The sequence below is a fragment of the Aphelocoma coerulescens genome, chromosome 4, assembly GCF_041296385.1.
Source record: "Aphelocoma coerulescens isolate FSJ_1873_10779 chromosome 4, UR_Acoe_1.0, whole genome shotgun sequence".
Taxonomy (NCBI): domain Eukaryota; kingdom Metazoa; phylum Chordata; class Aves; order Passeriformes; family Corvidae; genus Aphelocoma; species Aphelocoma coerulescens.
This window is the reverse complement of record NC_091017.1, coordinates 5,070,973-5,088,731: the sequence shown is the minus strand read 5'-3', so window position 1 is coordinate 5,088,731 and position 17,759 is coordinate 5,070,973. Positions and strand designations below refer to the sequence as shown.

Below are 17,759 nucleotides of genomic sequence, written 5' to 3'. Positions count from 1 at the left end.
AAACCACCATGGAAATGCTGTCAATAGGTGAGGACCGCCTATCTATTGCCTCAACCACTAATATTGAACTCCTCAAGGAAGCAAACCGTGGCTTTTTCCTAAGAAATTGTCACCCAGCATTACATGACACTTAGACAGGACATTAAAAACCATGAAATAGGACTGTGGCAAGACAACTTGGAGGCTGAAAGTATTGAATCTTGATACTTAGCTACTTAAATAAAGACAATGGTCATCATTTTTTTGTCATCACTAACCATAAACTGCACATACTTTGAATTTTTTTGGGGGATGCATTTGGTACCTCCATGCAAATAAATTCAGGAACCCCCCATCAGCCATCATGTGACAGTATATCATTTTGGAGCTTCAAAGATGACCCTTTAACAACCTGTCCCACTTTTTTTTTTTTTTTCCCTCTTTTGTTAGGGTAGTCTTTGCCCTTGATCAAGTCCCCTGAGGAAGAGGATGCTGGCAATCAAAGTGTAACCACCCAAAACCAGGCAGTTGCAACGCCTGCACTGGATGTGAGCTCTCAACACACCTCTCAGAGGAATCAGGTGCTTAATAATCCACTTAGATTATGAATTAATCATAAATCTATAACAGTGCCCAGGCAGAAAGGGCGCTGGGGGTACTGGTCGACAGCCGATTGAACATGAGCCAGCGGTGTGCCCTGGTGGCCAAGAAGGCCAATGGCATCCTGACCTGTATCAGAAACAGTGTGGCCAGCAGAACCCCAAGGAAGTCATTCTTCCCCTGTACTCAGCACTGGTGAGGCCACACCTTGAGTGCTGTGTCCAGTTCTGGGCCCCTCAGTTCAGGAAGGACATTGAGACGCTTGAACACATCCAGAGGAGGGCAACAAGGCTGGTGAGGGGCTTGGAACACAAGCCCTATGAGGAACAATTGAGGGAGCTGGGGTTGTTTAGCCTGGAGAAAAGGCGACTCAGAGGTGACCTTATCTCTCTCTACAACTTCCTCAAAGGTGGCTCTAGTCAGGTGGGGGTTGGTCTCTTCCTCCAAGCAGCAGCTGACAGAACAAGAGGACACAGTCTTAAGCTGCACCAGGGGAAATATAGGTTGGATATCAGGAAAAAGTTTTTCACAGAAAGAGTGATGAAGTACTGGAATTGTCTACCCGGGGAGGTGGTGGAACCACCACCCTGGAAGCGTTTAAAAAAAGACTGGATGTGGCACTTGGGGCCATGGTTTAGCTGAGGTGTTAGAGCATGGGTTGGATTCAATGATCTTAGAGGTCTCTTCCAACCTGGTGATTCTGTGTAATGTAATAGAAAGGGGATGCAAGCAGAGACTTCAGGAGTACACACTGTTCATAAGGTCCCTGTGCATTTATAAGGCCCAGAGGATACAGGGACAAGATCTGGATCACCAGGATTGCTTAAAGGAAGAGACGCAGTCTTTCCAGGACAGATATTTGCTACTTTCAGTAACCAGCATTTCCTTCTGACAACAGTCCTGCACCTTCCACATCCTATACACTGTAACCATAGGTTTGACTCCTGCAGGCTTCTCACTGCCCACACTCTGCTACATTTACTCCTGTGTGCAATGTTCACTTGCAATCAGACCAAACTGTTGCACTCCCCAGGAAAAGTGATCCATAGGTTGCTGAGCCTGGAATGTTCTTTCATGCTGCCTGCCGTATTCTTCTGAACTCTACAAATATTAAGGAACTACTCTTGGAAGGATAAGACTCAAGGGTGTGAAACTGACTCTTGCCAACCATGCAAATACACAAAAGAAAATGTAACGAAGAGGAACAGAAACCCAGAACTTCACATTTGTATCTCTGCGTTTAATTATAATCTTCTCTCAAGGTTTCTGATGTTCTGTGATGAACAGCTCAGTCAGCATACTGAAATATAGTTCAAAACCATGGTAAGTGTTTGGATTTATTTGCCTTCCCTCCTGCCTTATTTTTACTATTCATTGTGTCACTTGTGGCTCTCATTTACCACATACCACGTTAATAAATACAAAATGTATTAGCTTTCTCCTGGGAAGAAGACAGGAGAAAAGGAATATTCTGTGGCACTGAGGTGATAGAACACTTATACTCATTTTATCTTTCCAGAAGTCCTTTAGGGCATCGTGTAGTTGTCTTTCTGCAAATGAGTATCTGAAGCAAGGAGAGATAAAGGCCAAATCCCTTATTTATGATGCCCAAACTGAAATACTCAGGGCCTGCTTTTCAGGTTGTGCATGTTTGGAGCACTTAGCAGACTCAGAGCAGACAGTGGACTGGCATGAAGATGCGAGGGTTTGATATTACTGTAAAGTTGGACCTCATGGTCAGCCAGGCTGTCTTTATAGCAAAAACACACACTTAACAGACTTTAAAAAGTGACTTTTAATTACTTGTGTCACACATTAATCCATTCTTCACAGTACAAAAAAGATGCAAGGGAAGTTATAATCCTGGGGGGATGCACTTCATTTTCAGCCTGCTTCCAGTGTTACAAGCCCAATCCAATTTTCATCACAAATATTCAATCCCTAAAAAGCCAAATACCCAAAAGCAGCTGCTCCCAATATTTATAAACTCATTTCAATCACATCAGATAGGTAAACTCGTTTTAACCTCAGCCTGGCAAATTAACTCAACGCCAAGAACAAACCTCTGCTTGAGCTAAGTCGTTAAAAATTTACAGGAGGCATGCATATATGCAAGAGCTGGCAGGATAGGAACCACAAGCTCAATGACTGGGCTCTCCTCACCAGAGTGCAGTCACTTGGCAGCTGCAAGCACCTGTAAAAGGTTTGTCCTGCTGAAGACAAAGGCAATAAATGTTTTACTCAGTGCCTGGGAGCATTAGGGTAACATGGGTCTTGATCTGGGCAAGAAAAGGAGAAAGAAAAAGAAATGTCTGTCTACCACATCCTTTGTAACACTGTTTTCCTGGCATGCCCTTGTAGAAACAGCTGAATAAAAGGGGAAAAAATATAATTTCATATTGAGAAAAAAAACTTTTATATGGTCATGAAGTGGGTAGGGAGATAATGGACATTGCCAACTCCCTTATTACTGCTGGAATTCACGGGGGGAATAAACTAGGAGTTTAAATTTGCCAGACATATCCCTCAGATGTTCACAGAAATCAAGTGTTTATCAAATACATGTTAATTGGCGTTATTAGAGGTTAACTACCATTCCGAAGATACTCAAGTCCCAACTTCCACAGCAATTACAAATCAGTGGAGTTACAATTACACCCAAAGTGACACATTAAATGACAGGAGGCAAATCCCCATGGTCTCAATAAATGTATGTAGATAATATGTCTGGATGCTTCACATCTCCAAAAAAGAAGCCATACCCAAGGCAATTCCTTAATGGAAAGAAAAGGCATTTTTGCATTACCCACTCCATCACTGCCTTTCAAAGGGTCTCTAGCACTTCTGTTATGAAACCAGAGCTTTAGATAAGTAAATGATATTATAAAGGAGGCTCACAAATGTAGACATAACTGGACTGAATTTTCCTCTCAGGGTATTCTTACACTGTCAGCACCCAGAGGCACATTAGGCACATCTCACAAAACAAAAAGCTGCCAACCTTGGCACCTCTCCCAAAATGCTCCAGCTAGGTCAAACACTTCAAACCCATCCCAGCACAGCTTAGGAAACTCAGCTACTCTTCAGTCAACAAGCAAAGGAAAAAGGAAGGAAGAGAAGGAAAGTTGTTCTCAAAAAAAAAACCCACACAAAAAACCGAGGGAAGTGACAACACCCGTAGAGCAATTCTGCCACAGGACACATTGCATCGCCTTCATAACTGGTACCAAATTAAAATTAGCACCTCTGGGCTTTTTTAAGAAAAAAGATTCAGGTCTATTTTCCTCCCTGTCTGCCAGTGCTTGGAGTCCCACTAGCGGTAAACTGTAAACAAAATAAACTAGAGCTTTAATTATACTAATGAAATCCTACTACAACCTCCAGCAGAAAGAGCTGAACTGAAAGCAGAGCCCAGCACAGCCACACCTGGTTGAGCTGGTGTGTAGACACCCTTAGTCAAACAAAATTTGCACTACAGTAGCTTAGTAAATAACAGGTCTACTTCAAAATTAATTAAATTGAGATTGAAGCATACTCAAAGGAACTGTCAGTGTAAGATAAAAATCATTCTCACAATAGCCTACCCAGTGAGGTAGAGGTTCACAGCACAAGTGGTATCTTTTATTTATCTATTTTTAATGGTATAGGACATGAGTTTCCCTACAGAGGAAATCAAAGGAAAACTCCTGCCATGGCAACCAACATACACTACTTCCACTGCTAGCCTAGGAATCCCTGATTGAATTGGGATGATTGTTCATTTAACTTCTAAAAAGTAAAGATATACTTCTTAACCTTGCCTCCCAGACTTGTTCAGGGGAGCTGGTTCTTTTCCTGCTTACATTGCCAGGTTTTGACACTGCAGAGGGAAAAAAGGGATAAAACAAAACAAAAAAACACCCCAAGCCCAAAACTCACAAACAATAGAACCTAGAGGCTCACAACAGTAGAAATAAATAAGAATTTCCCTCATGCACACTCCTCAACTTAGGGAGAAAAATCAAAATATTGCCTTTGGAGCCTTTGCTGTTGGTCTTAACGACAAGGCAATAACTTTTGTTTTCCTCCCCACTTCCAATTTGAGCTACAGCAGTGTACCTTTGAAATACTCTATGAAACTAAGTCATCTACTCCATACCTACGAATTTTTCAAGAAGTAATCTTCCTCTAAACTTCTCCTCTGACACATCACCACAACTTGGGGAAAGGGGAAGCCTGCCATAAATCAAACTAAGAATCAGTCTTGTAGCTACATATACCATCATCCTTAAGGGAACTATGTATTGGTTCATCCCAGCCTGGAGTCACTACAACGATTTTGGTGCAGCAACAAGTGCTAGGATAAGTGATAAGAGAAGATAAGAAGTTACTAGGAGAAGGTATTACACTTCACAGTAAACACAGGATAACTGCACACTGCTAAACAAAAGCATTGACCTCTTGCCTATTTCCCACAGGATAAAATGGTGCAAAAGAACAATCACCAAACAGCAGCTGATGCACATTTCACATGCCAAAGTTCTCTAACAGCATTCCCAAAAGGGTGAGTGACTTCAGCACGCCATGCACAAGGGTAAGAGCTCTCCCTAAATGTGTCCATACCTTTGCACAATCAACTCCAGATGATCCACCACAAGCAAAACCTATTCATGAACACTGTGAAAACGTGCAAGTCCAGGCCATGATCCTAAACAAACATCCCTGAACATCCATTCAGAGCCAACTGCCTAACTGGACACTCAATACTGTTTTTATCAATGACTGCTTGAATAACCTATTAACATACTTTTACAAACAAGAGGAATACTCCTACACTCCAGTTTTTCTTCTCAGTTGCCAAAATATCTGGCCCCATTGTTTAGCTGGTAAAAAGCAGGGGGGAGGGGAAACCCTGCACGGCTGCAATAAAAAGAACAAGCCAGAAAAGCAGAATTAATGGATTAAGTGACACAACAGAAAAACTCACATGGCAACAATTGTGGCCTTTTGAATATTAAACCTGATAAAGTTACATGTTGCAGCAAACTACCAACTTCGGAAGTTTTCACAAAGTTGAGTAAAGGCTGCTGGGGAGATGTGTCTTAAGATGGGAAACCAATCCAGATAGAAATTGTGATTAGGATATTTGCTACATGGCCACCTCCAAAACACACCTCCACCGTACCACTGTTATGTCATGTAGTATATCTGTCGTGCACATGTTACATTGATAATTACATCGTGTTTTTTATTGATAATTCAAAGTGCAAGCACGTTATGATAACATAATTACGCATTATTACCATGACAGCTTCAGACACACCAAAAAGCAGGTGCACGTCGTGTTAAATCCCTATGTGCGTGTCAAACGCTCTCAGGACCAGAGCCATTGGCAGAGACTGCCTTTCACTGCCCAGGGACCAGCACAGGGAAACTTCCCTCTCAGGCCAAACACAACCGGAGGCGCCTGAGCTCCCACCCCCTGGTCTCACACCCTTTCTGGACGGCGTTAACCCACTCCAAAGGGAAAACACGGAACCCCCGGCACCGGAGGGGCTTCCCCCGGCATCGCTCCCCCAGGAAGCGGCCGGGACCACGGGAAGCAAGGCGGGACCAGCACCCGGAGGTGAGCACACCGCCCTCCGGGGCGGACGGATGGGCACCAGACCTCCTCCCCGTCCCGGCCTGGCAGAGCCCCACGCCGAACCGCGACTCCTCCCGGCGCGGAGGCGGCTGCGTGTTCCCGGCAGGCCCAGGGCGAGCGGCAGGGCCGACCCGTCCGCGCTGGGCCCATCCCGGTGGGAAGCGGAGCGCAGCCCGGTTCCGGCTCCCCCCCGCACTTACGCCATGGCCCTGCGCGGCTTCTCCCCCCGCGGACCCGGAACCGGCGGCGGCGGCAGCGGCTGGGGTCCTCCCGCACCTCACGGTAGGGCGCGGCCCCGCCCACGGCGCCGCCACAGCCAATAGAAAGGCGCCGCTGGACCGCGCGGCCAATGGCGAGGCCGTCCGCCCCCCCGGGGGCGGGACCAAGGTGCCGCTCCGCCAATCGCGAGGGGCGGCGCCTGCCCCGTGTGTGTGTGCGGGGAGCCGCGCCCGCCCCTCCGCGGCGCGCGCAGGCGCGGGCACAGCTGGAGCCGCCAGATGTGCTCGGCGCGGTGGCGGCCGCGGTCGTGGCCGGCGCTGGTACCTCGTGGGGCTGGCGGACACACGGCCCCGAAATTGGAGTCTCGCTAATGGAGTTGCCCCCTTACGTCGGGAGAAGGGGTGCTGCCCGCCCGCCGACGGCTGGGAGAGCGAGCGCCTGCGCGCCCGCGGTACCTGCCGCTCGCCCTTGTCCTCGCAGCGCTTAACTGCGAAGCACCGGAGGGGTTTGCTGGCCGAGTCGCCCGGTAACGGGCTGTTCGTTTTCCCGCCCGTTTTTTGTGCCCTCCAAAGCAGGTGAAGAAAACCGGCCCCCAAAAGCCAGATAAAAAGTGAATTCTTAGACATTTTTGAGCACGGGTGGCCGTGACTTGACTGCCAGGTGTAGCCAAGTAAGACAAACACATTTCTTTAGAATCACCCAGGCATAATAGAATACCTAAATTTCTTAAAATCACCCAGGCGTGCATCCTACTACTTTCAGTAGCACACTAGAGAAAACCAAAACAGTGCCTCTGTGTGTGTATAGGTACCTTTTATCATGTGATCCTTGCACACTGTCAACTCTGGTGCTGAGCTCCATGTTTCCTCAATGCCCCCAAGGTTTCCAGAAGCTGCACCACACCGTGTCTCCCGAGGGGTGCCCATCCTTGGGCACCTGGATTAAAAGGCTGATCGTACCATTTGGTACCTGCAAAATAAATCCTGTGGGTGAGAAGCACAAATTCCCTAAACCAGGGTGCTGCTTTCCCTGGCCTGACAGTGAGCCCTGTCTGTGGGCTGCCTGGATTTGCTTGGGCCAAAGTGAAACTGAGCCCAGTTGAGCAGAGGGCTCGTGGGTCCTCTCTGTGAGGAGGAACATGTTCTTGCCTCCCGCCTCATGTCTGCTCAAGCGTTCCACATGGTTTCCCAAGCAGAGCCAACTTTCAGCTGGATCAGCAGAGAGCATGGTCCTGCTCTCTGCACAAGGGCATGGATACCCCCGGGGGCCTGGCAAGGGCTCTTAACCTGGCACAGAAAGGCACTGGCAGGATTATCCCTTGAGCAGTGCCACAAACCACAGGTGAACCCTGACCCCAGGTGCCCTCCAGCATCCTGCTGGACAGTGCCGTGCTCAGAGCAGCTCCAGGCATCCTCCACCCAGCAGATGAACCACCATCAAAGCAAGTGTTATCTAACGAGGTTTATCCTCGCTGTTTTTTATTACATTCCCATCATACTAAACATAGTAAGAAAAATATTAAGTATTCCTGGTTTTCATATTGAAGCCCCCCTTTCCACCTCCTTCCCTGCTGTTGCTAGAGCTGTGCACTCCAGCACTCTCCTCTGACCTGCTGTGCTGAAGGGATGGAGTCTTGGGAGGCTCTTCCAAATGTTTTTATCCACATGGTGCCTGAAGGCTTTAATGAGGTCCACACAGATAAGTCACATGGAGAAATTTTAGCTCAAAGCTATCACTAGAACTTGGGGAAGGTGGACCTGTGCCTGCTGTAAGAGATGGAAGTAAAAGCTTTAATGCTGATACATTATGCCTGGCTAGAAAACTGAAATATGGGATTAACATGAGGAAAAATATTTACCCCTCTACACCTTTGAACTTATTTGTTTCATAAAGGACACTAATATTTACATTCTCTGTAAAAGAAACGTGCACTTTCTTCTCACAAAAATATTTTTATGTTTGACTAGACTTATTTTTAAACTCCTATCAATACTGAGCAGAATGTGTCCCAGAACAACCAAAATAAGGCAGAGGGAGAAATGATTTCTATTCTTAGTGTAATACCACAACTTAAAGTTACCAGGATTGAAATAGAAAAGACGGGATAGCCAAAATTCTGGGACTTATCCCAGTTTCGTTGGTGGGCAGGAAATGGAGAGGCTTTAAGTCTCGTTGCACAACAGATAAATTCAAGCACAGAAGTTAATTCCATGCAATATTTTTAAGCAAAGATCAGCTTAAATCCAAAATGTCTATATAAAAATGAGTCCCTGTGTGTATTTGTAACCTGCAGTTTAACAGCTTCACTTTGCCTTAGGACAGCCAGCAGCACTGCAGTTTCCTATGTCTTTGTCCCTTTGTTAATGCAGCAAGAATAAGAACTATTTCCAAAACCAGTAACAAAGAGTAATTTTAGCAATTATTTCCAACAATTTCCATAATTTTTAGATTTGTTCAGTTTTCAGATCCCTCTACTCTTACACCTGAGAATTATTTTGTCAGCATCATTTTATTCTGTCCAAGCAAATTGGTTCTTCTCAGGCTCTCAGCATGCCTTGCACATGGACAATGCAGGGAGACACTGCATCCAAGCCCAGGGCCATGGAAAGTGGGTGCCAGGATTTTCTCTTTTTAGGTGGGCTCTTGGTGTTATGTCCAAGTTTCTGACCCCTGAGTGCAGCTCCCTGGAAGCAGCGGTGTTGCCTGGGTGTGACGAGGACTGGAGCTGGTGGCTGCTGTAGGTTAGTGCTGACGTGAGCTTTGTGGATTCTCACAGCACCCCTGCCTGATTGCCTGCTGCTTTTTTGAAGATTGCATTTTTGGGATGTTTGCCTCTGATGCTGATTTCCATCACCAGTTTCATTCCTTCCATTGCCTCCTATGACCTTTTGGGGGAGTGTCTACAAATTAGCTCCTGATATTTTCCCCCTGCTTTCTTTTCATTCTCTCTCTTCTTAAAGGAGTTTTTCCTTATTTTCTTTCCAATAAGGAATGATGCTGAATTCCTTTTCTCAGCCTTTCCTTCTGTATGCTGATTCCAGACAATAAGATATATTTGGCATTTGAAATTTATTTGTAGAAATTACTTTTAAAAGGGTAAACTAATAATCAAAGCTTCAAGATACGTTACCCACATAAATCTAAAAGCTCAAGTCATAAGAGAAATTAATTGATTAATTACCTTTGTCTTCTGTAATCCAGTTGATGATTCAGATCTGAAGCACCAGGAAAGCCTCTCCTGACACATAGAACTATTCTCGAGGCAGCTGGAGATTAACAGATGAAATATAATGCACTGCAATACAATTCAATATCTTTAAAGCAGAGTAACAAAATGATTGTAATATCTAGATTCACATTTTGCAGGGTGGGGCTAAGTCAGGGGGTTCTTCCACTCCTGTCTGCTCTGTAACACACCAGAGGCTCATTTCCTTTTTGGGGGAAAACTGGCAGCTTCTGATGGTGTTACGTACTTTCACACGGCACAAATGGCCCAGGCTTGAATGTTGTCTCTAGGGCATAACTTTTCAATCTTGCCCAAATTTTTCTCATGGTCTAGAAAACAGATATTTCACAAATATTTCATCCTTAATTCTTTCCAGCATATGACATTGCATCTCAAGTTATCAGCATGGCAACTGAAAAGAGATTTTATAAGTGTTGTCTCATCATATAACTTTCAAGTTAAGGAAAATTACAACCCCATCATCCTCTACGCTCTAACTTGTTTTACATTGGGTGGCATTCCCATTTACCTCAGTATGTTTACTTTCATGCCTGAAATTCCAAGACTTTCTTTGTAAGCAAAGAGGAGTCGTTGAGTAAAAGCACTGTCTTTAAATTATTTATGCCTCTTCTGCTTTGCAGTGGAAGATGTTTCTCTGAACATCGTCCTAAAAGCTCCCAAGTCATTTGTTCATTGCTTTATCTTTGGGTGATGCCATCCAAGGGTCACAGACAAGCTGATGTCAAGGCTTCCAGAATTTGTTCAGACAGAACCAGAAGCTGCTGGGTACATGACACCATTAACAAAAGCAAAATGTGACTGTGAATATTCCTACTCATTTCTGGGACTTAAACCATTTACCTTGTTAGGGCAGCCCTGGCATTTTCCAGGGGAATGGAGCAGTCACTGCCCAACTGGCATTAAATGACACTCACAGGTATGACCCCTCTAAAAATCCTGCAACAGCCCAGTAAGCAGAATCAGGCATTCACCATCGTGGAGCTGGAAGCTGATTCACTGGCATCAGTTACTTTAGGAGACAATTCATTTAATCAAGAGGCTGTAAAGAGCCCTTCCATAGCCTTATCAGATTGAAAAGCCCTTGTCAGGCAATCCTCTTGCAGGGAGTTCTCTAAGAATACCAGAAAAGAAAATCAATTCTTTTCCTGATGCTGCATTTGGTATCAAAGGAGGCGGCAGAGTGCAGACATGGGCTTCTCACACCTTGGGTGGACCAAGAGCAGCATGGTAATCAACTCAGAATTTGAAATATTTCCCTCTTTCTCACAGCTCTGAGACAACAATTGCAAATAGATAAGATAGAAAAAAGCACATTACTACCAGTCTGTGTGTTATGAAACTTAATTCTCTCTTCAGCTCTGCTTTAGTGAGGGGTTTGAAGTTGCTGGAGCTGTGAGGATATCAATGGCTGGTTTATGCTTCCTCTAAATAACATCAGTATTTACTATAAGAGTTCATTCTAGATTACATTAAAAGCAAACAAACGCTGAGCTTAGAGATAAATAAATATAAATATTCCTTATGCAAAATATTCACAACATGGTGAAAACTTACTTCAACAAGCCAGAAGCTGCTGGGTCAAAACACCCACATCCTTTAACTTCGGGGAAAAATATTAGATTCCTTGGTTCTTTCATCTGAGGATAAAAACAGACAGTTCAGAAAACAAACAAATATTAATAACTTGTTTTAAGTACATAATTTGCCAGAGCTGGAAGTCGCTTGTTATCAATTACAGAATTAATTTATTCCATACTTGACCTTTCAATACTCACAGTGTCTTTTTAACTTCCAAAGCATGTTCATTCAAGGAGTTTTACATGAATGTTGCTCGTTTTTAAAAGGAGTTCCCCATCTTATGGTGCACCCAAAAACTGATTCCCAAACAGGTTAGCTGAAGAAATCATCCTTGCTCTGAGAGTAGTTTATTGGTGTCTGGATCTGTGCAACCAGATCTTACATGAATATAAGAAAAATGTGGAAGGATCAAGTTATTCTTCATTCAATCCCTAAACAAAATGTGAAGCAAAATATAACTTACCCTGCATAAAGGTTATGCAGTCATATTCCTCCAAACTAAGCAATATCATTTTCACTTTGATGAGCAGAGTAGAATATGAGAATACTAACAAAACATGTTTGGTTTTTTATTAGTTTCTTCAAACTATCACTTCTGTAAACTCTTTCCTTCTGATGTGATTAATGAGTGTGATGGTAAACCAACACTGATAATAAAATCTGCATTTTAGATGTGAGTATTGTTTAGCCAGATTCTCAGGCTTTTATAGTTCCTCTCACTCAGACCTATTGCATACACATTATCATGTGAGGCAACAGGCATCAAACCATACAAAATGAACAGTGATTTCAGCAAACCTAGGGTATGGCTTGTAGAAACCACAAACTTGCTAAAATTCATCTATCAAAACTGTTTTCAGACAGCACTAAACATCCTATTTCTGTGAAAAATTGGTACTTTTAATTTCAGAAAATGACAGGTGAAAACAAGTGAACAGGTAGGGATTCCATGAGATCCCATTGCTGTGTCTTGGCAATCACTAAAACACACTTGAGTGGCCTTGTGTTGCACCTGCACAAGTTTTTTCACAAAATCCTTCATTTACTATTTAGAAACCCACCTTTCTCACCTGTCCCCCACATCACTTGCTGGATGTGCACATGTGGAGCTTAATTGTGTTACTGCTTCCTTTTTACAGTATGGATTTTTTGGTATGGATTTTAACTTCCATACTCTTAAGAAAATGGTTGCTGTTGTGTTTTCCTATGATCTGTTCACTGAACCCACTAAAAACCTGTGCCTGGCTTCAGGGCAGTATTTGGAAACCCTTACAGGTCCTGGACATCCTCCCAGCTCCCTGACGTGGCCCCAGTGCCACTGTATGTACCACAGGTGACAGCAATATCCAGCATCATAGAGCTCTTTGTCCCCATTTTGGTTCTGGCCAGTTGCATTTTTGATTTATACTGGATTTTATTGTTTGTCTCCAGCCCTATAAATAGTTATCTGCAGGGTAACTAGAAGCAGCTGTGTCCATTCCTCCTTCAGTGTTCATATCTTACATTTCATACAGTGTGTTTTATGCTGTTCTGCTGGTAATAAATGTCGTCAGATGGTAGGTTAGCTTTAGGCTTTAAAACTTCTCTTATTTTTAGTTATTCCAGCTCTCAAAAGAAGTGCATTATACTGAAACACACTATTATTAGACTTTTTGTGCTAGATGCACAGGCATATAGTATAAGCCTTTTGTCTAGGCAATCTAAAACCCATTTTGAACATATAATGAGAAGTATTTACCAAGTAAAGTTTCTTTTTTAAACTGGAGACCCCATTCCTGGCACTACTAATTATCTAGAAGAATGAACTGCCACACAGCAAGTGGGTGTTACACTCTGTTGCCAGAGAAAGAGGTGCATGCACATTCTTTTTGGTGGTTCATGACTATTTTTAACTTTAATTTCCTTTGTAATTATTTCCTTTCCTGGATTCATAAATCTGCAGTAGCCTGTTATATAAATCTCAGCTATCCCATGTTTACAAATAATTCTGGCTTATACTCCATGTTCCTTGCACTTTGGAAATTCCCACAGACTTGAAGTTTGGGTGTATAAAGACAGACACAGGGATATCACCCCATGTTTAATACCAGCTCTGTACAATAAGCCTTTTTAAATAACAAATATCCACCTACATTTCTTTTCAACCTCCTCCAATGTTTTTGTTGAAGAGGCTACTTTTCACTTGGCGACTCAATGACTGCTGTGTGGCAGGATCATACTGAGACTTTGTGGGAGTTTATTCCTTTCATTACTTGTTCATTTTTTGGTTTAAAAGTAAAAAGGATGGAGGAATCCAACAGTGAATTCTTCATGCACAAATATAACATGATTTTTAAAGGGTGATATAATTGTGCCACTGAGGGAATAATGGTGCTTAAGTGCAGATTTTAGGAAAATGATTTAGAGGTGAAAGAAGAGATGTAAAGGTAATAATTGTGGCATAAAAACCAGACCAAGGGCTGTCAAAATTGTGCTCATGGAGAGCTATTAAACACAGGAAACAGTGATGATTTATTATTGTAAATTACTGTGCAATGCAGCTTACCTGTGTTCAGCACTTGAAATGCTTGTGCCCTAAGTGACCAAGGGCATTGGAAGTTGTCTAGGAGATCCTCTGGCACATGATACATCTCTAACATCATCTTTTTCCAATCATTTGTGGATAGCTGCTTGGTTGAATTACTTTGAGGCCACAGAGGTGACCACACTCAGCTAGAAGAGTGCCTGCTCCTATGAACAGATGAAGTGACTTCTTTACACATATTTTCCAGGTCTCCTGTGTTTTCCAGGATAAATGGGAAAACTATAGCATTGGCAGAGCTGTAAGGGCAGCATCTTAATTCACTGTGGATACCTCCACTTCCAAAGGCTAGAGTGTCAAATTGCAAAGATACTGCATCTTACCTTCCATGCTCACAACACTTCAGGGTGAGCAAGGTGACTTTAAAAACATTGCTAAAATAACAAGCAGAAATAGAAGAGGTAAGGCTTCAAGACATACTGCATCCAGAGAATTAATTAATGAGGTGTCAGGATTGACCATGGAGCTCTGGCCCATGGAGAGCTCCCAAGCCCTGAGCTTGGAGAATGGGATCATGCCAGGAGAGAGCAGCAAATGTAAGGCTTGGTTCTGTTCTCAGTGAAATCACTGGAACTTTTGACCACGACATCCATGGAGGCAGGGTGCATGCCATTAATATTCCCCAGAGACCCAGAGGAAGTGTTACTGACACTTTCACAGTGTAATCACTTCAGATCCCACCTAGCCTGGGTAGTGCACAAAGCAGTGCAAATAAATATATTGTTATTGGCAATAAAATGTGATGATGAAAACTGGCTGGAGGTAACACTTAGCTTTGCTAATACACAGATCACAACCTTGGAGACATATGATTTTGCTAATTTTAACTAATAAATACTTCACAAATTATTTACAAGCAGTAAGTAATTTATAAACAAGCAATTTATCACATTTGCATTCATTAAACTAAGCAGCTTCCCTGATTATATTCTGACTATTCTGCCATTTGCCACCCTGTAAGACTGAGGTGGTTTTTGCCTTCAAAAAAAGTCAGCTCTTCATTTTTTCCCATCTCATGGATAGCTGGCAAATTACAGCTCAACATTTTCTGTTTGCACAGTGTGTCCTCTCTGTCTACCTGAGCCATCCTTGAAAACAGTCACCACCAGCAAGTGCCCTTGAACTAAGGGTCAAAGTTACTGAAACTGTTGGTGTTGAAAAGAGAACACTGGTCACCATTTCTGTGCCCCCTCAAAAGCTGTTATCTGAAATCCTGGACGCTTCCTGTGGCAGTGGCCAGAATGGGGGAGATAGGGAAGCACTATCTTCTAGCAGAAGGAGCTGCACAGTTTCCCTTTCAGGCTGCAGTTATCCAAATTCCCTGGCTCGACACGTGCACAGGAAAGAGTTTGTTGATAGGATAGACTTACTCCCTTCCCTTCTCCCTGGGATGGCCAGAAAGCTTTCTTTTAAGCTAGGACAGAGTCAGTATCACTTTGGAAAGTGTTGCTCTAAGTGCCTTTTCAGGAACTGTTTGTGCTTTTTTCCAAGAAATACACAGAATGTTTTATGAAACAAGCATAGCATCAACCCAGGTGCTTTGTAAAAGGAGGGGGGTCTGTCTGTGAGTTTTCCTACACCTCTTTCTTCAGAAACATGTGTGAGTTCTCATGAGCAGATCTACCATGTGGCCATGTGTGCCACTAAATCACTGTATTCTTTCCAGAGATATTTTCTTTGAGCTTTAGCCAGCACTGCATTGTAGGAAATGTGACAGTTAATTTGACAAACATTAATGTTTTTAATACACATCTTCCCCAAGGTGCCCAATTGTTAGCTAAGGAAGAAGAGTTTTTACTCATTTTTGAGCCAAGACAAGAAAACTTCAGCTTTTCAGACAAGTAGCAACAATATACTGTATTTTCCATGAATCAAAAAACGGTAGAAAACTGTTCAAAAGTCTGCAGGTTTATTTCCTAATGTCTTTGATGACTTCCTAAAGCAAGCTTCCCTTAGAAGCACTACCAGAGGACAAGATGTGCCATGAGGTTCTAGGGAGTTCTGGGGAATTTTAGATTTTTTCCTTTGAAATGTGTTTACAGAGTTTACATTTTTATTTTTATGCAATTTACATGTGCAAGAGGCAGGGAAGGAAACTGAAAATCAAACTTACTATGGAAAGTGTTTTCAGTATTAACTGTGCAGTGTAAGAAACTCTGCTCCTACCAGACTTTACAAGTGAGACTTCAAAATCTTTAGAAACAGTGCTTCTGCTAAACTGACAGTATTCCTTTGACTTTGACCATATTGGTCATTGCTTTTGCAGACTTAGCAAAAAGGAAAACTGCTGGCTTTAGCACCAGCACTCCCACTGGAGCAAGCCTACTCTCTTTTGGCCTAGTGCAATGGAGATGCCAGCTTAGTATTTCAATCTAAGAACAAGCATCTTTGTCAGTCCAGAGTCAGCCCTTCTGGCAGGGAGCAGCCCTGGATCAAATGGTGTCTCCTAGATGTATTTCTCTTTGTCACTGTCACCCACAGACATCCTCTGAAAGCAAAGGGCCCAGGAGTGATGCAGCTGACTGCTGAGCAGGAGGTATCATTCAAGCACCAAAATGGCTTCTGACCAGCCAAACTCCTGGAGCTATTTCTTAATCAGGTCTTTTAATACTTTATATTGATTACAGATCTAATCTGAAGCCCACTAAAACCAGTGAGGACAGGCTGTGTCACAGGGCCCTGATAATGATGACAGAAGTGATGGATTTAGTATAATTATCTGCAAACACAAAATCCTCCTGAATACTGATTTATTTTTTTACTATTTGTTCTCAATTTTCTACGTTTCCCTCTTTGATAGTTGCTGCTGCATCTCCCACCTGCCCCTCCCAAGCTCCAGAGCCCTGGGTGTTTGTCATCATATGCAAGGGGATGGAAGAGCTTGATGCTGACAAACTGCAAAAAGACAGGGAGAGCAGGGACAAGGAGAAATTGCACACCGCTAGAGCAGTGAGCTTCTGACAGGGTGACTTGGCAGCTCTGGCTCCCCTATCCAAGGTGGATACACCAAGATAATAGAGAAGAAGAGTTATGATGAGGGCAGGGAGCTTGGAAAGGGCTTGGAAGCTGTATCTGGGCATTTTCCAGCTGTGTTGTTGATCTGTCTTCTAAACAAACAGCCCCAGACTGGGACCTTGACACAGCCTTTCAGTGGTATTAACAGTTTTCCAGCTCCCAGGACACACTGGCCTCAGTGTGGCTCTGCCAGGGACTTAGAGGTAATGCCTGCTCTGCCTAGCAGGGGTATGTGGTGAAAACTTGCAGGTCTGATCTATCAGTCCCAACTGAGGTTATCATCAGGAGTGCTGGGCTCATCTCTGAGCAAAATACCCCAGCCTCCTTCCCAGAAAGGCTGTGTCTGGTACACAACTGGGATGAGGTGTGAGCACACACAGCACAGACCTTGATCTCTTTTTGAGACCTAATCACCTTGAGAAAATGAGCACTGAGCTTCTTTCCTAGTTCCCCAGTCACTTCTGATGGTCACCTCTGCCTCAGCACAGCCCCAGCACCCACAAAGATGGAAAATCACTTTAAAACAGAGTTCTTCTTTGGGTGTTTCCCTCTGGGAAAGGTGTTTTCTTTCTGCCTGGAAAATACAGTGATTTGAGAGTTGAAATTGAGCATGATTTTACTTTTAGTGAGAGAAGGAGGTAGTAAAAGCTGGTAACAGCTGTAGGTAAGAGCAGAATTCAGTATACTCAGAAAGGCTGCTGTTTGGGTTTGGGGGTTATGGTGGATATTTGTTTGAGGGTGTGTGCTTTGTTTACATTTTAGACTCAGGCAAGGGAGTCCACTCCTGTGTGTGCTGTTTTGTTTCCTTGCCTGAACTGCAGTGCTGTGTATTTTAAATTCAAAAAGTGGAAACTCCAGCAAGTACTTCAAAAGATTATCATGTATTGTTTTACATTCTGTGTTGGACCTACAAGAAA

At 43.4% G+C, this 17,759-nt stretch overlaps 1 protein-coding gene across 10 annotated transcripts in view; it reads right to left on the bottom strand.

Annotated features, from left to right (window-relative positions):
- Positions 1–6,480, bottom strand: part of BLTP1 (bridge-like lipid transfer protein family member 1) — an 88,771-nt gene extending 82,291 nt beyond the window's left edge. For all 10 annotated transcript variants that reach the window (XM_069012606.1, XM_069012597.1, XM_069012598.1 and 7 more), the window contains exon 1: positions 6,403–6,480. The gene's annotated coding sequence lies outside the window, so the exon portion shown is untranslated. The remainder of the gene's footprint in view (positions 1–6,402) is intronic.
- Positions 6,481–17,759: the final 11,279 nt, after the last annotated feature.